This window comes from Sceloporus undulatus, chromosome 4 (genome assembly GCF_019175285.1).
Source record: "Sceloporus undulatus isolate JIND9_A2432 ecotype Alabama chromosome 4, SceUnd_v1.1, whole genome shotgun sequence".
Classification (NCBI taxonomy): domain Eukaryota; kingdom Metazoa; phylum Chordata; class Lepidosauria; order Squamata; family Phrynosomatidae; genus Sceloporus; species Sceloporus undulatus.
The window spans coordinates 60,324,967-60,346,562 of NC_056525.1; the positions used below are offsets into that span (position 1 = coordinate 60,324,967).

General features: G+C 41.2%; 1 protein-coding gene across 1 annotated transcript in view; it reads left to right on the forward strand.

Moving 5' to 3' along the window:
• The window catches only part of PIK3C2B (phosphatidylinositol-4-phosphate 3-kinase catalytic subunit type 2 beta), a 132,219-nt gene that overhangs the window by 520 nt on the left and 110,103 nt on the right, over positions 1 to 21,596 (forward strand). The window lies entirely within an intron of this gene.

Here is a 21,596-nt window from a genome sequence, read left to right on the forward strand (position 1 = left end):
TATATATATATATATATATATGTATGTGTATATGTGTGTGTGTATGTGTATATAAATATATATGTGTGTGTGTATATATGTGTGTGTATAAATATACAAATATGTGTGTGTATCTGTCTCTCTCTCTCTCTATATATATATATATATACACACACATATGTGTTTGTGCATATGTATATATGTGTGTGTCTATGGCCTGTTACAGACTGCCAAAATAAAGCTGCTTCGGATCTCTTTGGTGATATGCTATTTAAATGATTTAAGGGTCCTAAGAGTCCGGAGGTCGCACCAAAGCCACACTCTATTCCTAAGCGCTGGAGTGTAGCTTTGGTGCAGCTTCCGGATTCTTAGGATGCATGCATCATTTAAACAGCATACAGTACCTCCAAAGAGACCCGAAGCAGCTTTATTTTGGCAGTCTGTAACAGGCCTATGTTTTTGTGCGTGTGTGTGTATATATATACATATACTTATATATATATATGTGTGTGTGTGTATATATACATACATATATGTGTGTATATATACAGTATATATATATATATATACAGTATATATACAGTGTGTGTGTGTATATATATATATATATATATACACATACATACAGTATATATATGTGTGTGTGTGTGTGTGTGTATTGAAACCTCCCCCTCATGTTGTGTGAGCCTTTTTTTCTCCTTTGCCAAAGTGTACCTCCAGGGTGACCAGATGTCCCACAGGAGGACAAGGCCCTGCAAAATGGAGGACATGACCCAATCAAAGCTCAAAACCCCTCCAATAGAAATGTCAGTTCCTGCCTCTTAACTCTGTTAAAATGGAGGACCTTTGGGGATCCCTCCTGGGCAGAAGGTGGAAATGTGTAGGACAGGTCCGGGAAAAGGAGGACACCTGGTGTGTCCCCCCCCCCCCTTACAATGGGAAGAGGCCCCCAACCTATTTTCCTCCTTTGGAACATGGAAATCTGGAAGGGAAGAAGGGAGGCTGGGTGCCTCTTTCCATGCAGCCCCAGCCTTGGAAGAAGGCTTGGGTAGAGGAGGCAGAAGGAAAGGCACCCAAAGCAGGTGGCAGGTAGGCAAGGCTCAGCCCAGCCAAGGAGAGCCTTTCCAAAGGGTGCAAGGCCTCTACTCCCCTGTCTTCCCATTTGTCTTTTTCTTAGGGTTTAAAGCTGGCTTGGGCTTTAACCTTTTTCCTGGGGCAGAGGGTTTTTTTCCTCTTTGGCTTGAGCAAAGAGAGAGAGAAAGAAAAGGGAAGGGTGCATATATGTGTGTGTATGCATACCTCAGGCCCAACCAGCCCAAAAGTTTAACAAAAGACTGATAATGTTGTCCATCTCTGAGGGGTTGAATGGTCTCCCCCCACCTCTAAATCACACACCCCTTTTTTCTGATCTCCTATTTGCATTATTTTTAAAACAACATATTTTAAACAATATGTGTCTGTATTAATATATATTTAATATAAAATTAATACAATTAAAGAATATATATATATATAGAGAGAGATAGTGTAGCATATATATTACACACACACACACACACACACACACACACACATATATATATAGTTTAAAAATAATGCAGAGAGGAGATCATAAAAAGGGGTGTGTGACTGTGTGTGTATATGTATTTAAAGCAATTTTTAAACCTATATACCTACACACACACACAGAGTTTAAAAATAATGCAGGGAGGAGATCACAAAAAAGGGATGTGTGATTGTAGAGTGGAGGAGAGGAACCATCCAATACCTCAGATATGGACAACAACATCACTCTTTTGCTAATTTTTTCCCAAGCTGGTTGGGCAGGAGATAATTTCTGGTTAGCACTTTTGGGAAAGTTGTAACACTACAGACAGGCACAAGTGTCCTTCCACCACCAAAGAAATCTGAGGTCTGTTGTTGTTGTGTGACTTCATGTCATTTCTGACTTATGGCCACCCTAAAGCAAACCTGTCATGAGGTTTTCTTGGTAAAGTTGTCTCAGAGGAGGTTCGCCATGGCCTTCCCCTGAGGCTGAGAGAATGTGACTTGCCCAAGGTCACCCAGTGGGTTTCTATGGCCAAGCTGGGAATTGCACCCTAGTCTCCAGAGCTATAGTGCAACGCTCAAACCATTACACCACATTGAATGGACAAGAATCCCCTACATTTGAGTAAGAAGTCAAGGGGAAGGGGGCTCTGTTCCTAGAGAGCATTTGGTCCCCTTCGTTCTCAAGGGCATGAGCTTTGGTTTCTGCAAAATGTCTGGATGCAAAGAAATCTCATCCCCTGGGATGTTGGTTGCCAAGGGCATCCGCACAGTTAGCATCCTTATTTCTTTGTCTGTTGTTTTTAAATTGCTCTGCATCAGGAATCTGTATTTTTGTTAAAAGCCTGGCTCTTGCATTTAGAAAAACCATAAGGAGCTTATGATTTCTGTATGCAGACTGGTTTATATGTAATTTATAGGGATCTTACTATAATCCTGGTTGAAATGATGAGCAGGAAAGCAGACCCTTAATGAGAGGGGTATTCCTGTTTTTCTCTTCAGGGAGGAGGAGGGGAGCCTTGACCTACTAAATAAAGAGGGATGCCTTTTTTGGAGCAGGCAGGGAGGCTGTGGGAGGTTCATTTCCTTGTATGCCACCTAATCTAGCCTTGTTTTCTACCCCCTTCATTTTACTAACCAAAAAGGCAATTAAAAAGGACATTATTACACTGTTTTTTGGGGTGGGGTGGGCATGCATATTTAATAGTTATTGTGTGCCTTCAGGTTGTTTCCAACTTATGGTAATCCTATCATGGGTTTTTTTGGGCAAGTTTCTTCAGTGGGTTTGCCATTGCCATCCTCTGAGGCTGAGAGTGTGTGACTTGCCCAAGCTCATCCAGTGGCGTTTTGTGGCCAAGCCAGAATTCAAACCCTGGTCTCCAGAGTCCTAGTCCAACACTCAAACTAGTACGCCACACTGGCTCTCACAGTCTATTTAATGCATTGATGGAAAAAGGACATAAGAGGCAGTGAGACCTCCAATAAATACCAGATTCTGTAGGCTGTATTTCAGAGGAAGGAATTCAGAAAACCACCTCTGAGTATTCCTTGTCTAAGAAAACCCTATGAAATTCATGAGTTGCCATAAGTTGACAGGCAATTTGAAGGCGCATACACACATAGGCTGCAAAGTACAGCCTTTAAAGCAGCACTTAGTCTCCCAAGGCTATTACTGTAAGCGTTGACCCCTCTATACTCCCTGGACCATGTTTTTCTTGCCTCCAAAGGACAGTAAATTGCTTCTCCAGGAATGGCATTTCACCTTTTAAATAGGTTATTTCATTCCCTCATGCACCAAATAACATCAGAAGATATCCATTTGCAAAGCTAGACTTCTGGCCACTTCTGATTTTGAATTTATGTGTGTGTGTTGAGTAGTATACAGTGAACCCTTGTTATACGCTGGGGTTTGTTTCCAAGATCCCCTGTGGATAACAAAATCTGTGGATGCTCAAGTCCCATTAAATATAATGACATAGCAAAATGGTGTCCCTTATAAAAAATGGAAAATCAAGGTTTGATATTTGAAATTTATACTTTTTTGGAACATTTTCAAACCGTGGATGCTTGAAACCATGTATAAAAAATCCGTGTATAAGAAGGGCCAACTGTATATGGCCACCCAGAAGCTCAGAAAACTGAGCATTGGACCTGGTGCAGTTGTTCAACCCTGCATCAGGCTTTTTCCAAAAAGACCTTTCCTTTATAAACAGTCAAAAATAATTCAGATCAGATTGTGAAATTGTTTCGCACTTGGAACTGCAGTAGCCTTGTACTTCAGTGCCAGTTTATTTTGTCCAAAATGGCCCAGCAACCAACAGCAGACTCATGGTCCAAAACACACTGCAGAAATCATCCAGTCTGAGACACGTTTAACTGCCCTGGCTCAGTGCTAGGGAATCCTAGGAATTGTAGTTTATTGTGGTCCCAGAGCTCTCTGACAAAGAAAGCTAAATGTCTCACAAAACTACAGTTTCCAGAATTCCCTGAGCCACTGCAGTTAATGCGGGCTCAAACTGAATTATTTCTGCAGTGTCTTTTGGATCTATGGCGCGTTATAGACGTCCCTTTAATACGCCCCCGTCACGTGCTAGGGGTTGGCCGAGGACCTAGCGTCCATACCTGCCTCACCCCTAGCATGTGATGGGGCGTAAAGATGGCGGTGCCCTATACACACGGGCGCCGCCATCTTTACGTGCTGGACGCGTTGCGTCCGCATGTGTCGCCCCGGAAATGACGCCGCAAATGCGCCCCTTGTGCTTTGCGGAGCCTCCTCCGGGGCCTGAGAAGGAGCGTGATTTCCGCGCTCCTCCTCGGCAGCGTCCGGGAGCTGCGCCGTTTAAAGGCTGCGGCTCCCGGATGGTGTAAGCGGTGGTGGCAGCAGACCGCCGCAATACGGCGGTCTGTAATGCGCCCAAGTCTTCAGATGGGCTGCTTCCACTTCTCTTCTTTTTTTGGGAGTGAATGCTAGGACATATTGCTTCACCACAAAGCAAGTTCTATATGTGTACTCCTTTGATAGTGGCTTCAAAACCATGCATGGGTAATGCTGTGGGGAGAGTTTACACTCTTTTGCATTGTTTTCTTGCTTCCTAGCCTTTTCTCTCAAAGGTATTCACTTTTCAAAAATAAGCATATAAGTAATTTCACCATCAAATGTGGTGAGTCCATTGCTGATAGAACAGCTGGGAGTAATTGGAGCCTTGTTATTGATTTTCAGTAGCCCGGCCAGAAGGCCAATAACATTAGTATCCATGTATTTTTTTTTTCCATTTTAAGGTCAATCATGGGAGATTTATCTGTGCTGAAATCTGATTGGCAGGGTAGGATGTTCAGCCTGGATTGTAAAGCTGTACAGGTCAGGGCTCATTAGCTGCATTACCATGGATTTGTACATAACAAAATACATAGTGCGTCTTGCATTGTTTGCAGGAGAAAATGTCCAGCCTTTGAACTAAAGCTGAGCTACATTCCAAGTCTAGGAGAGCTAAAGCTGTATCTCATTATGTGTTTGAGTAGAAATATGTAGCACAAATAATATTTTACTGGATACCTAGAACTGTGACCATTTACCAGTATCGTACATGACATTCCTTATTTCACTTGCTCCTAGGCTGCTGAGAGTAAGGGCTATAGCTCAGTGGAAGAGCACATGCTTTGCATGCGACAGGTTCATCTTTAGTCCTTGCCATCTTTCCCAGTCTGGGAAAGTAGGACTGGGAAAGACCTCTATCTGAAATGTCAGAGAGCCACTATGAGTAACTAACCAGTGATTCCCAAAGTTGGTTCCTGAGATATTGTGGGACTATAGTTCCCATAATCTCTGACTATTAGCCATGCCTGGTGGGGCTTCTGGGATTGGAAGTCCAGCATCATGTGGTGACCTGAGCTTGGGAAACACTGGTATGATGAGCTAAATGGACCATTGTTCTGACTCAGAGTAAGGCAGCTTCCTATGTACTAAAAGCATAATGGATGCTCAGTTGGGGTGGCTGCAGTGATTGAGGTTCACAGCCATTCACTTTAGATGTCATTCCTGTTTGGGCATTCAGAAGCATTGTCACATAAATGGGAAGCATAATTCTGCTGCATAACTTGTACTTGATGTGATAAAGCTTCTTCTTTATTATTATTATTATTATTCTTTATTTATATAGCGCTGTAGATTTGCACAGCACTGTACATACAAACAAATATATAAGAGTAAACCTGCCTATGGCGTACAATCTACCGTAAGAAATAATAGGATAATACATATTTGATATCTTCATATGCAACATGAACATCTTGTTGAAAGGAGCCTAGTGCACATCCAACTGTATGTGTGCTGGCCATACATCTATAGATGTACACAGGGATGCTGGAAGAAGGGGCTTTGACAAGCATTATAACAGAACTGGCCTTTGAGATGTAGAATAAGGTTTTGCCTGGAGATGAGCTTCTGTTTGCAGAATAGTAATAGTACCTCTCCTAGCTCTGGATATTTCCTCAGTAGCTACATGTGAATGGAGATGGAATGCCAGACTTGACATCACAGGTGGCTGAAACAGAACATGACTTATGCACACTTTGTAGGGCTGGGTATTGCTCCAAAATAGTTGCCCAGGAGTGAATTTGACATTGAACACACAACTATAGGCACTGCCTGTGTTCTGCTTGCATAGAGTTGCAGTTCACTTGATTCATGGGGAAATGAAGTTTTTTATGTGTGTCTGTTCTACATCACCTGGCTGAACTACTTTGAGCACTCAGGCAATAAAGTCTTTTCCTATAGCTTGCAGCCATGATGTTCATGGCTAAACTAGAATTTGGCTTTGCAAAACTGAGGAGTGTGTCACTCTATGGGTATATCCAGAAATAAAGCAGTTTGACACTGCTTTAAATGTCATGATTCAGTGCTATGGAATTCTGGGGTTTGTAATTTTGTGAGCTGTTTAGTCATCCCTGACACAGAGCTCTGGTGCCTCACCAAACTACAAATCCCAGAATTCAATAGCATTGAGCCATGGAAGTTAAAGCTTTATTTCTGCTGTGGGCAGCAGCCTAGGAAATGGCATGAGTGTGTTCCTGCTTTGTATTGACTCAGGAAGTGAAGTAGGAGGGAGTACTTGTCAGGTGTACAGTCTCTCCAGCTGATTTTTCTTGTCCTGTTTCCTGCTGTGAAACCTTAGTTTGGTCCCTGCTTGTCTCCTGTTGTATGCTTAGATGTATATTGGCAGTGCATACCTCCATCATTGTGAACGTTTGTGTTGGGGAAGGATGCATGGTGATAATTAAACCACTAGTTCATCAAGCATTTTTTTAATGTGGTGCTCCCCTGGGTGTTGAAAAACATCAGTTTATCATGACAAGTGATTTTCCTCATCTGTGTATCTTGCATTTATTTTGCATTGATTTGGGGGGAAAACATGGTTTAATTTGCAAGCCTGATTTCTGAGGCATGTAACTGAGGAAATTCTATTTGGAGAGGAAAAATTGATTAATTTCAGGTTAATTGTAGGGAATATGCTTTCCTTTATATTGACCCTGATACTCCCAAGTTAGACCATGTATGTCCTTGGACATTCAGCCAAAGAAAACTTTTTCCCTTCTCTGATTGGGAAAATCATCCACATGGAGGGACCTTTAGCACAGAGGCAGCCTACAGATATTCTTGGACTAGAATTGTCATGAGCCTGGGTCAGCATGGCCTGTGGTTGTGGTGATGGGAGGTGTAATCCAGAACATTTGGAGGGTGCGTTGGTGGAGAGGTCTACTTTAGTGCAAAGCAGATGCTCATCAGGCACAGCCACAGTAGTATCTGTGTTGGTGGCTATTTCCTCTTGAGCAAATGGTTGGATGGGTTCACCTTTTGCAAAAAACAGATTAAGCAAATAAGTGCTATTTTTTGTTTTTGTTTTAAACGAGAACTGAATCTAAGATACTTCTTCATAGGAACTGTGACTAGGTTAAGGTGAGTAACTTTTTCCACAGCCTCATTGTAGTGTGAAAATCAATCTGGTACAGAGCAGTCTAATCAAAAGATAGTTTTGTACCAACAGTAAGATTGGCTAGAGGAAATTTGACTATATTAACTGGATTGTTGGTCTGATATACTGAACAACAGTATCTGAGAATGGGTGCTCTGCAGTGGAAATCCCTAATTCATAGGATTTATGCAGTCAGAAAACTGAGATATTTTAAAATCTGTTTTGGGGGACTTTAATGCAGATTCCTTTAGCAAGCTCATCACTATCTGGAGAGACAGGGACACAATGCTAGTGATTGCAGAGCAGAACATAGTACACTGACAATGCTGACTGCGAGATTCTGAAATTTATATTCTCTCATGAGTAAAAATTTCCAACTCTGCTGCAGAGCACTGGCACAGTTACATCTGCTCTTTTATATGGTACTAATGTGCTATATCAGCAAATACACCTGTGCCTTTGCTTTCTGATAACTAAGAACCAGATTTTCAGGCTTTATCAGTGAGTGAATCTTGTTGTACACAGCAAGGAAAAATGCCCACTCTTTCACTGCTTAGTCTATGGAGCAAAATTAGGATTTGACAGGCACTATCATTGCTGACATCTGGAGACCTGATCTTGAACTCCTGTGCAGACTTGCCCCTTCTTGTGCATTTTCTCCAGAGATGTGGCTTGCTAGTTTCTGCAGTGTGAATTGTCATGCACAGCTGGTCTCTTCTGCAGAACTGAAACTTCTGCGTAGGAGATGAAGGGCGGTGCAGAATGTGTGTCTGCTTGGTGAGACTTTTACGTTGTATCACACCAGGTAGCATAGGAGCCAAGCTTAGTGTAGCGAGGTTTGCCGTTAGATATGCTTAGACTGACAATAATGCTAACATAGATGAGTCATTTCACATCTTTAACTCTTTCAGCCTTGACTATGATGTTTGTCAGGCATATGAAATTACCATGCTTCAGCAGAAATTTTGGTGGGTTTTTTTTAAAACTATTTTTGACTGTAACTCCCAGAATGCCCCACCTAGCAGAGCAACTGGCAATTTTTTTGCTAGGGATTCTGGGAATTGTCCAAGTGAGTAACTTTTTCGAACTCTAATTTCAATCCAATGGGAAATACACATTATGTGGTAAATTTTCCAACAGAGGTTAGCAAAGGGAACTTTTTTATAACTACTTGCCCCACTTTTTCAAACAACCTGCAAAACATAAAGTTATGAGACAAATATACAGGTATAGAATGGAACACTGTTATACACAGACACCTATATCAAGCTAATGAATTGAACAGGAGTACAGTACAATAGTATTCTGGCAGCTAAAGCAGAATAGTTTATTAATACAAGATTGGCCTCTCCCCTTTAGTCCAACAACATTATTCCCTTTCCTGTTTTCATTGTTTCGTGCTTGGAGGAAGGTAGGAGCCAAGCATTTGGTGGAAGTGACAGTTAAACAAATGACAATGTATCTTGTGTTGGAATAGATAGCAAAATTTGGGAAAGTTTTTTTTTAATTCAGTGTAATGTTTACTACTAGTTTTCAAAAATTAAAAACCAACATACATATGCAGATTATAACAAATTTAAAACAAACAAACAAACAAAAACAAAGGAAAGGAAAGAAGATACCAGTCCTTGTAATGTATACTATACCTCCTACCCCCCATTAAAATAAGTCTTTGCTCTAACCGCCACTGAAACATATACTGTATTCTGATTTCTCCTCCCTAGCTTGTTTTATCCTTACAGGTATTTGGGTTTTTTTAAAATTATATAATATAATGTACTGTATATTCACATTTCTTTCCAATATTTGAAAACTTTAATTTAACTCTCTGAACATCAAATGTCATAATCTTAGTGCAAATTTGTTAGTGGTTGCTGGAACTGTAGTTAATGATAATTGGAAGCCAAAGATGCGCCATCATTAAAATAATGGATGATAATGTTCTGGCAGCTGGCATTTACACTGAAATTTTTTTACAGGAATTATTAAAATTAGAAGAGGTTGATGGAGAGGCAAAAGATTAATTAGCAAAGGTCTGTTTTGTTTAATTTTAGAATAACGACATGCAAGAAAATGTTTAATGACATAACTTACTGGGTGCACTGCATGGAAGAAATGCTGTGTTGAAGTTATAAGGCCATATAAACAACTTCAATAGATTGGAATAATAATATGCTTGAGTGTACAGTGGAACTATGGATAATTTGATGTAAGATTGTGTTACTACTATTACTACGTTCATTTTCAAAAGTAAATGCTAAGTGGCTTTGTTCAAATCTGTAGGCAAAAAAAGAGAGGAAGGGGTCTCAACCCATCTTTACCAGAGATAACCTAATTTCATTTTTGCCTGATGTGTGGTTTTAAAACTAGCATATCTAGACCTGAATAGACATGAAATGGGATTTCTAGATTCTGGACAAAAATATGACTATCTGAACAGAACAGCAACTCTTGACCCAGACCTGCCTCCCCTTACCTAGTTGCTTCATTTCTTGAACCATGCCAGGGATTGGAGAAGTTACTTTTTGGACTATAACTCCCAGTACCCCCAAGCCAGCATGGAAATTCTGAGAGTTGTAGTCTAAAAAAGTTACTTTTCTAAGCTTTACAGACAAATAGGAATGACTGATGAGGAGGAGGTGACACTGAGATTCAGCATTAGAAACCACATTTTCTGCAGGGCCAGCCCTGCCATTAATGGTAGAGAAGCAGTTGCCTCAGGCTAGAGATGTTGGGAGCAGTGGCATCACTAAGGTTGGTGTCACCCCCCCCCATTGACTTTCCCCCATTTCACACCATACAGAATTCTTAGTAATGCTTTTTTTATTTGCACTAATGTTTTTAAGTGGCTGTTTTTGTTTTTGTTTTTTGGCCGGTGGGAGGGTGGTGAGGGGGGAGGGAGGAGGGGTGGGCTTGGTTGCAAATTCCCACAGACTTTAGCACAATCTTTCTGCTTGACTTCCCTTGTCGTTTCCCAAAGCTGAGCAGGTGGTGCTCAGCTGCTTCAAAAACAACAGTGCAGGCTGCAGGCTGTTCCCGGGTGGGTTGCCGTAACCCTTAAAGTGTTCAGTCACATGTCTCACGGACCAGATGGGTTACCCTTCCCTCTTGTACGGCTCTTCTTTAATGTTCACTTTCAGCCTCTTTGCATGAAGTTTCCTGCAGTTTTAAGTAAAAACTGGAAGACTGGAGATGGGAGAGAATGGTAGGACAGCAGCAATGGATTACCCTTTTGGCTTTGCTGCTATTTCTCAGGATGCCAGTCATCTTGCTACACCCAGCTGGTAGCCCTGTTGTAATCTGCCAAGAAGGCTGGGATTGTACTACCTCTAATGTAGCAGGTGCAGCTGGTTAAAAACAAAGGGCACAGACGGCAACATCTTGTGCAGTGCAGCAATGCTGGCTGATCTTGGGCTTGCCCTCTGCATGTGAGAAGTCCAAAGCAGAGATAAGACAGTTAGTAAGGAAGGGTGAATGCATTTAGTTAATTGCTAATGAGCTACCAAAAAAAATCCATTTCAGTTGCATTTACATTGGAAAGGGAAACATTCAACAATTTAGTTTGTATTAAAGTGTCATTTAAATTTAAGTGAAATGCCTGCACTGAAAGTCTTATGTGAATAAAGAGTAGCATGCCTTTCATGATTTTACTGACTTTGCCCATCCCTGTTAGGAGTTTGAGAGAAAAGGAAACAGTCACATGAATTTTTGGAAATCTTACTTCTCCGCTCCACCTACAATTTCTTTCTTGCTTTCCTTTCCCCCCTCCTTTACATTCTCATCGTTTACCATCACTGAAATAGTTCTCAAACTTTGGTCCTCCAGACATTTTGGGCTTCAGTAGTCAAGGATGCTGGGAACTGATGTCAAATACCTGTAAGTGTTTTAGAACCATTGACTTAACTAGATTCCCACGTGGATCCCAGCATGATCCAGGAATAGGAACTCTGCCTGTGCTACATGGGGTTATACTCCTCCTGAAATCTCAGGCTGAGAGCTTCAAAGCAGAGTTTTCTGGGACAGATGGAGAATGTCTACTTTGTGACCAGTGTAAAACACTGGAAGACAAGCTTATGAACTAAACATTTTAATTCTCCTTTCCTGAGGGACTAACAAAAAGCAAGAAATTGTTTTTCAAAAACCCAAGAGAACTAGGCTTTAGGTAAAGAACAAGTTAAGAAATGTAAAACTTTTTTATTCATTTGCACTGTCTCTCTATTAGTTTATCACTTAATTACTAACTTAATTCTGGAATTGAGTTAACACTAAAATTCTGACTTAAGTACATCACTGGTTAAGCAATAAATATTAAGTTTCTGCTTTTCTTGATAAATTTACAACTTGATTGATAATATAATTGATTTTTAATAGTTTTTCTCTCTTGTATTAAACTAGATTAGAAAAAAAGAGATAATTCATTGTTTTTGAGAATTTGTTATGAAACTGTTAGAACCCAGCAAGTCCATATGTTTGTTGATTTTAAGCTTCCTATGTTGCAGTTCAGAACTCAAAAAAGTCTCCAAAAGCAATTTATAAACCACAAAAATTGCTCAGACCACATGAAAATGCCATAAAATCTGATTAGTAGGCTGAGCTATGTAACAGTACAAAACAATAAAATGCTATCCTAACCTGATCATGAATGGTATCAGTACTGAAATAAGAGGAATAATTCAACCACAACTAAATCAAGAGTAGAAAGACAAAGATATCTTTAGAACTTTTCTGAAAGGAAACAAGAGCAAGGTAAAATCTAAGAAGACAGCTCTGTAAATGTGGAACTGCTACCAAAAAGATCTCTATGTAGAATTATAATTCAGATGAAAGGAGTAGCTCTTGGGTTGGCAGCAGCTCTTGATGAAAGTTTAAAAAAACAAACTGCATTTTGAAGACAATCGTGGCCATTTTAAGACAAACCAAAACTGTAAGGAATGTCAAGTTTAAGATTTCCCACAGAATTACCAAAAATGTGTATAACAATCCCTCCCTCCCTCTGTGTGTGTGTGTGTGTGTATATATAGGTAGAGACACACACACACAAGCAGTCCTCTTGAGCTGTCACTTTCCTAGTTTGTGCATAAACTGAGCACTGAACAGAACCAAGATCTTAGAAATAATTAACTTGTATGGACTATAACTTTCAGAAGCTTTTGGCCAGCATGGCCACAGGTGAAGGATTTTGGTGTGTAGTCCAAAATATAATGTAAAGTCGAAGGCTTTCATGGCCGGCATCCATAGTTTTTTGAGGGTTTTTCGACCTATGTGACCATGTTCTAGCAGAGTTTCTTTCTGATGTTTCACCAGCATCTGTGGCTGGCATCTTCAGAGAATGCTTTGCCTGGAAAAATTGGTTCACACAGTATATATACACCCAATTTTTCCAGGCAAAGCATTCTCTGAAGATGCCAGCCACAGATGCTGGCGAAACATCAGAAATAAAATCTGCTAGAACATGGCCACATAGCCCGAAAAACCCACAAAAAACCAAAATATAATATTTGTAAGCTCTGCAAAGTACATGAGGTTCTGCCTTACACCAGTTCAGACTGTTTTTGTTCATTTAGTTCAGTTTTGTCTGCTTTGACTGGTAGGCACTAGCTCTCAAGGTCACAACTAGTAGATCTTTACATCAACTGCTGTTTGAATCTTGTAAAATGGGTATACTGAGATACTGAAACCTGGTATTGTCTGCGTTCAAATCTTGCACTTTGCCAAAATAGTTGGAGTTTTTCCTTGAAGAAAAGAAGGTGTTGGAGGTAGAGATCTGTAAAATCTGCACTTAAAGTGAACAGGGACATGCGATCATGGTGAAAATAAAGAGCTTTTTAGAGTTTTGAAGATGATGCTCCCATCTTATGCAGCTGTATAGGCACTGTTGGGGCATTAGAGCAAATACATTCTCACTGAGTTCACACTGATTTTGCCTTATTGGACAAGTCTCCACCCTTTTCCTTGTTTTTCATTTTTACCTGTTTCTACAGTCATTTGTCCCATACATTATGCAGGCTGAGTCCAGTTCTGCCAGCTCCAGCACCCTGTCAGATTTGTATCATAACATGTTTATGTTATAGCCACATTTAAAAAAATTTAGATGTAAAAATAGCTTGAATGTACCTCTTGAAATATGTTTTAAAATGGGAAACAATTGTACAGAGGCCCACACTTGGATAGACAAACTGGAGCTCTGATTTATATTTCTCTGTGACCAAGGTATTCTGTTTATCTACAGCAGTGGTTCTCAACCTGTGGGTTGCAACCCCTTTAAAGGTCAAACAACCCTTTCACAGGGTTGCCTAATACCATCGGAAAACACATATTTCCGATGGTCTTAGGAAGCGAGACACCACAATTTTATGGTTGGGGGTCATCACAACATGAGGAACTGTATTAAAGGCTTGCGGCATTAGGAAGGTTGAGAACCACTTCTCTACAGCTTTATCCCACAAGCCATAAATGTGGCTACCAGCACAACCCACAGATTTTATCATTGTTTGTAATGTCCCCATGTGAAGTGCTGAGTTTGTTTGTTGGCGTAGTGTGTTTGACAATTGCAAATAAAGAAACCACAATGTGGATAGGATTTTAGTAATAAATTGAATGAACTAGAATAAGGTCTGGTGATACACAAGAAGACTTTGCTTTATTAACCTTTTGTATCCATCTTTCTTACTTCAGATCAGAGACTAAGCACTGAGGCTGTGGCAGAGAGCTAGGGCTGAAGCACCATTTTTCACAAGCCAGCATGTTTCACTCAGTATGGGTTGAAAGATGTATGCTAGATCATATAATGAGTTAAGAATAGAAAACCTTTTTCCTGACTCCACTTGATTAGTAGACTCTGTTCTAATGTTCGTAACTGTTTCTGAGTTGTCTGTAAACATCATATGACCAACTTCATTCCCTTCCACACTTCAGAGCAATGGACATGAGAAGCAGTTTCAAACGATGGATTCTTGAGAATATACAGCCTGTGATTTGCCAAATTTAAGCTTATAGAAGCATAGATATACTTTGGAGGTCACTCATGTCAGACAGGCCTTTGAGGCCACCAGGTCAAAACTCTAAAATTAAGGACTTTGTAGAGATCTCACACTCATTCTTTGGGACATTTGGTCTTCCTGAGAAGATAATGGATGTGGTATCATCCGTTGCATTCTTTGGAAAAGTATGTGAAGTAGAGGATAATCCATGTGAGATTATCCTGCTGCTCTTTTCTTGGCATATGTAAGATATAGAAGAATGTTGAGCAAATGTAGTTTTGTGGTTTGAGTTCTGGACTAGGACTTGAGACCATGGTTTAAACTCCCACTTGGCCATGGAAAGCCACTGGATGATCTTGGGCAAATCACACTCTCAGCCTTAGAGGAAAGCAATAGCAAACCCTCCAAATAAATGCAGCAAAGAAAACCCAATGGTAGGATTACCTTAGGGTTGTCATATGTTGAAAGCAAATAGAAGAAGAACAAAAACAGAAGAATCTAAATCTGGAGAAGGGGTTGGGGAATATGATTGTATCTAGTGGTGAGTTTGAAGCCGGGCAATCCCTATCACCATCTTACACAGAGCAGAACACCCAGTCTCTATTGATGTTCTCTGTGCATTGTGTTCCCTCTGTACCATATCCCAAACTAATCTGGAGTATCCTCCAACCTTCAGGAGCAGCCCTTTTTGTCTTCATTGGTTAGAGCAATGGTTCCCAACCTGTGGGTTGGGACCCCTTTGGGGGTCGAAGGACCCTTTCAGGGGGGTCACCTAAGACCATTGGAAAACATCTATTTAATTACAGTTATGAAGTAGCAACAAAAATAATTACATGGTTGGGGGTCATCACAGCATAAGGAAGTGTATTACTGGGTCGTGGCATTAGGAAGGTTGGGAACCACTGCGTTAGAGAATCAGTAAAATTGGAGTGCTCCATTTTGCTGGACAGGTATTCTTTCTATGAGCTCAGAGCCTCCACTCTAAATTTGCCTATTTATTTTCAAATGATCTGACTCTTCTATTCTTAATATAAACAGTATCTCATGAGAGAATGTTGGCTTCTAGCTGGAATGTACAGATAGATTATTTAACTTTCTTTAAGTAGATACAGCAAGGAAAGTTAAATCTATTCCTTGAAAGAACAAGTGACAGCGAGAGACAGAAAAGCTTCTGGATGCTCACTTCATTTACCATTGCAATTATTTTGTATTGTCCATTGATTTTGCCAGTAGATGTGTGTAGTGATTTTGGAGATTTTAGGCAAGAAGCAAGGGCAGCCAAAGACATTTTGTTACCAGAGGCGAAGGAAAAGATGGTACGTATTCTCCATGTTCAGATGCTGGCGTTGATGGTGGAACAATGTCTTCTTAAGGGCAAAGGGCTAGCTAGGTGGACACAGGGCAGCTTGATATATATAGAAGATACGTGCACTTCACTTGTAGATGGGTTTTTGTCCAGGGCCGGCTCTTCCATATAGGCGACATAGGCAGTCGCAGGAAGTTAAGGGGCGCAATTTGCGCTCCTTTTGGGAGCGCGCATGCATGCACACACATCTGCAGCCGAGCCCCAAGGTGCCAAAAGCACTCCTCCTGCTGCCCTGGTGCTCGTCTGGGGCTGGAGCTGCGCGCACATGTGCACACACTCCAGCCAAGCACCCTCTGCCTTTCCCTGGGCAGCACAGCCCAACAAAGCCGGGGCAGCAGAAGGAGCCCTGGAGCTAGAGCTGTGCTGCCCGGGAAAGGCAGAGGGTGCTTGGTTGGAGTGTGTGCACGTGTGCGTGCAGCTCCAGCCCCAGACGAGCACCAGGGCACCAAAAGCGCACTCCTCCTGGCTTTCTGGGCTTTGCTGCGCCTGCTCTTTCCTCCTTGGCCCTTGCAAAGCTTGGAGTGAAGAGCCTTGAGTTGGAGGAATCCCCTGGCCCCACTCGCGCTTTGCCTGGCTTTGCTTAAAAAGCAAAGCTGCTCAATCCTCTGATGACAGCTACAGCACCTGTCCCCTGTGTTTTCCACCCAGGTAAGAAAAGGAAAAGTGTGATATTTAGCCTTCTCTGTAGCTCCTCTGGTGCAATTGCAAACTAAAAATTCCATAACTCTGGCGTTAATGTGTTAAAGTGGTATAAAACAACATTGATTCTCCAGTGTGATAGCAGCCTGAATTAAAGTGATGCAGATAGTGTTGTGAGATATTTAGCCTTCTCTGTTGGAGAGCTCCGGTGCAACTGCAAACTACAAATTCCATAACTCTAGAATTGAGGAGTTAAAGTGGTGTTAAACAACATTGATTCTCCAGTGTGATAGCAGCCTGAATTAAAGTGATGCAGATAGTGCTGTAAGATAATTAGCCTTCTCTGTTGTAGAGAATCAGATTTTCATCGAATCCTGATCTCCAGAGTCATAGAATCATAGAATCGTAGAGTTGGAAGAGACCACAAGGGCCATCCATTCCAACCCCCTGCCATGCAGGAAATCTCAATCAAAGCATACTGGACAGATGTCCATCCAGCTTCTGCTTAAGGACCTCCAAGGAAGGAGACTCCACCACTCTCCAAGGGAGTGTGTTCCACTGTCGTACAGCCCTTACTGTCAGGACGTTTCTCCTAGTCCAACCCACAAAACACACAAAGCTATATCCCAACCTCCTATCCAGGAAGAATGTCAAAATATTCTCCATTTTGAGCATGATGAGAAACATGAATTTATGTTGTTTTTTATTCATGTTTTTGGCTTTTCGTTGTTTGTGTTCTCCATTTTCCTCCTAGTCCAACACACAAAACACGCAAAGCTATATCCCAACCTCCTATCCAGGAAGAATGTCAAAATGTTCTCCATTTTTTGAACATCCTACAATTTGTCCTACATTTTGTTGTACATCATGTCCTACATTTTCCCTACATTTTGAGGGGCTAACGAAGGGGGGAACCCAAACTATTTCTTCCCTATGGTGGCCAAATATCTAGAGTTGGTCCTGTTTCTGTCATTATCTTAATGTCCAGGCAAGATGATTAGGAGGATGTTTGCATTTAGAAATCCCCCAAACCTAGCTAATTGTGGTTGTTTTAGAATAGAGATGATCAGGTGCGTTGATGGTCAGTTTTCACCCTCATGTTCCCAGTAGGACATGCCAGCATATTTTCAGCAAAAATTGCAGCCTGGACAGGGCTAGAAGTCTTCTGGTTGGCACTTCCTGTTCTTTCGCTGATTTTCACCCAGAGTTGAGAAATGTGTAAAAAGAGAAAGTGCAACGTTTTGAGATGCTTTCCTCTTCATCTTTTAAATTTAAAAGTGAAGGGATTTAAGGGTTTGTGATTTAGGAGGAACCACAGAAATGAATTTGGAGCCACACGTGGCCCGTGGATTGCACTTTCTCCGCTCCTTGTTTCAAGGCAAGCATTATCACCAGCAAGTAGGCAGTCAATATGGCTCCTGATATGGCTCTACATGGGCAAAACAGACAGAATTTTACCAACTTAATTCTGTACAAGTTCAAGCTTCTATAGCATTTTTAAGAGCAGCCCAACATAATAATGTATTACAGTGCCAGAAAATACCATTTTACTTCCAGAAAGCACCTCAACAACCACATGGCTCGTGAGTCTGGGGACATTATTGTTGTTGTTGTTGTTGTTGTTATGCTTTATTTAGATAGTGCTGTAGATGTCGGAGATTGTTCACTGAAAACAGTGATTCCTTCTGTGACTATGCATCAAGCTGATAAGCATATGTGAAAGGCTGCTGCAACTGCATTCTGAAGAGCAACCAGTGAGCTACCACTGGCCTTTCATGTGGCTTCCCCATTTGCTTTTGATGCTGTTTTTTCTGGCTGCCCACACACAGGCAATGTTGGCTGCCTTCCTGAGAACTGAGATGTTCTCTAAATAAAGGTAAAATTTCCCCACCATTTGGACCCTGATTGCAGTTCTAAAGTATTATTTTTTTCCCTCTGGGTATTCTTGTAAGAAATCCATTTTTCATGTAACACTGCCTTCACTTCTTTCAGCTTCTAGCCCAGTGGTAATCTTTTTGGATTGACAATAGCCCCGCCGGGTCTCAGGCAGAAATTTTCCCATCACTTTCTGTACATTTAACTGGAAATACCAAGTACTGAATGTTGGACCTTGTACATACAATGTGGTGTGCTCTTTATCATTGAGCTGTACACTTGGTTAATTTTAATTGTGGAGACTGACCTATATTGAGGCTTTGATAGCAGGTTGTTGGCTGACTGTGGCTCCAGAAATCTTAGTTATTTGTCATCTGATGTGAACATCTATGGTGCCATTTTCAAGACAAGGATATAGATAGATTTTTGCTATGATATTACTGGAGATAATTTGTCTTATGACAGTTATATGAATACTGCCATAAAAAGTGCTCTGAAGTTAATTCCATGAACAGATGAAGTTCTTGCAGTAATTCAAGTCATTTGTCCATGTCCAGACAGTGCAAAATCTGGATTTGTTTGATATATGTTATAGGTTTCTGGTGGGCAGCTCTTTCCCAATTTTTATGTAGCTGTAATGTTTCATGTTCAGATGTAAGCATCATCTTAAGAATCAGGAATAACAGCTCTGCATGTTCTGTATTATTCGATTATTAAATATTAGAAGATTTAAGAAATCCATCTCTTGTGTACTCACTCCTATTCCTCCTCTCTTATTTTAAATACTGTATGCTTTCCCCTTTAAATAAGTTGGTATTATTATTTTATTACCTATATCCCAACTTTTTCCCAATGAAGAGACTCAAGACAGTTAACAGATTTAAAACAGTACAGTATAAAAACAGTATCGTGTCCTGAAATGGGCTTTCAAAATTTGGATTGTTGCTGATGATAAATAAACACATCATTAGTAATAATGTATGTACTTACTGGCTAAAAGTGTGTCTTTCATTGTATGCATGCTTTGGAAGACATATGTATCAGGATAAGGCAGAGATGCTTGCTTATAAGGAAATTTCATGTTTCAGAGGTATACATGAATCTACCCCAGGTGAGTTTCAGATCCAGATGGATCCCTTGCTTCAGTCTGTGATAGTCAGCTCACAGAAGGTTTGCAGACAGCAAAGCTGCAGAATATGTAGCCTGCCAGATGATATTCTGGTTCTGATTAGCCCTGGCCAAGCAAAGGAACTACCATAACACTATAATCATACTTACCTCATCTGATTTGAGAGCTGGGCCTGGTTAATACTCAGATGGAAAACCACCAGGAAATACAGTACTAGAGATCTCTAGGTAGGGCTAGGAAAAAGCCCTTCCTGAAACTCTTACAAACTTCTGCCACTCATAGTTGACAGTACTATGCTAAAAGGATCAGTGCCCAGACTCAGTGTAAGGCAGTTTCTATGCTCCTGCTGTAGAAAGAACTGAAACATATTCCTGCCTGCCCGCACCTTGCCAGAGCAAAGCAAACTATGAAGATGAGCACCGTCATATTTGTATTACCTGGCTTCCCACTCTGTTCTTTATGCTGTTTTTTTTATACGTGTAAGAGGAAAAATGCAGCAAGAATGAGTAAAAACAAAAAAAGCTGAAATATACTGAGGTTGATTAAATCAGTGGCCAGTGGCTTTCATATCAGGAATGCAGTAAACCCACTTTGAGCTTCATTAGACTTTAAAGCAGGGGTGGACAAGCCCCAGGGCTGTTTGTGGCTCTCATGACCCCCAGAAGTGAAAATGTTTTATTTACTTCAGAATGTCCCCAAATGATTTCTAGGGGGTGTAAAGGGCATTTCCATAATGTTTGGACCACCCAGGGTTCAAAACAAAATTTTACAAAAAAAATTAATTAAATTAAAAAAAAACCTTAAAATATTCTCTAGAGGCCCAAGGTGGCCCCCAAACATGAGGGTGCTTGGGAGCATTTGGGAACAAAAAATGTGTGGTATTTTTTGTGGGGGTGGCTGCAGCTCTTGAAAGTCTCCTTGAGGGCTAATGTCTTGGTCTTTCACAGTTGCCCACCCCTGCTTTCAAGGAACTTTTCAAGTTGCTGAACCTATTTTGGAGATAGGTTGCAGTACCTCAAGTAGCATCTGGAACAAAACCAAAGTCTGATTAACCACGTCCTTGACTTGGAACCCACCAGCTGCCACCTATTGCTATATAGCAAACAAGCTGTATGTCCAGCATCTCTCTCCTCAGTGGACATCTCTCTCTCTCTCTCTCTCTGGCTTTGCTTCGTGAACGAAGATTCAGGAAGGACTCATCCCGTGCTTTGTACAAGCGCGTTGGTGACTAAAAAGGCCAATCCGGGATAAACAGGTCCGGTTGCAGAAAGCACAGTGGAACGTCTCCCTGGGTGATGTTTCCGGGTTGTGGTTCTTTTTGCGTTGTCGTTTCTCTTCAAGATTCGTTCGGTGTGAGCTTTCGAAAAAGGCTGCAGCATTGTGGATAGTGTGTCTCCATGCCTCCCGATGCGAGGCCAGGACAGACCATTGTTGGTGATCAATTTGGCCACGCTTGAAATGTTGTTTCAGGGAGTCCTTGTATCTCTTCTTTGGGGCGCCCCTCTTACGCTGACCCCTGGCGAGTTCACCATAGAATACTATTTTGGGGAGGTGATGGTCTCCCTCCTCAGCGGACACATAGGGAGCTACCATATGCTGAGTCAGAATAATGGTCTGTCCAGCTCAGTCTGGTCTGTACCAGTCACACCCAGGTTTGGACCCACTGGATGTGTTGGTTGTCAGCTCTATCCCCATCCAGCATGCTCAATATTGGGATTTGTATTCCAACATATCTGGTACGCACTGGTTTGGGCAAGCTTTATCTCTAGTGACTAGGAACAGTTATCTGTGGACAAGCCTCTCTCCCAGCTTTACCTGGAGGTACTGGAGAGTGAACCTGTGACTTTTTCTATGCAAAAGAAGCCACCCTCCATACAGAAGTTCACACAATTTGTTCCCAAAATCAGCATTCAAATCTGCTTAGAAGCTACACATATGCCAGCTCCCTTTTTACTTGCTGTTTTTGAAGATACAACCAAGAATGATGCAGCATGCAAGGAAGGGATGGGTTAAGCAGATTAGGCAGACCCCCAGTGAGGACACAATGATTAAAATCAGGAAGTCAAAAGCAACACAAAGACAGAAAAGGAACCATTAAGCAGCAAGTGCTT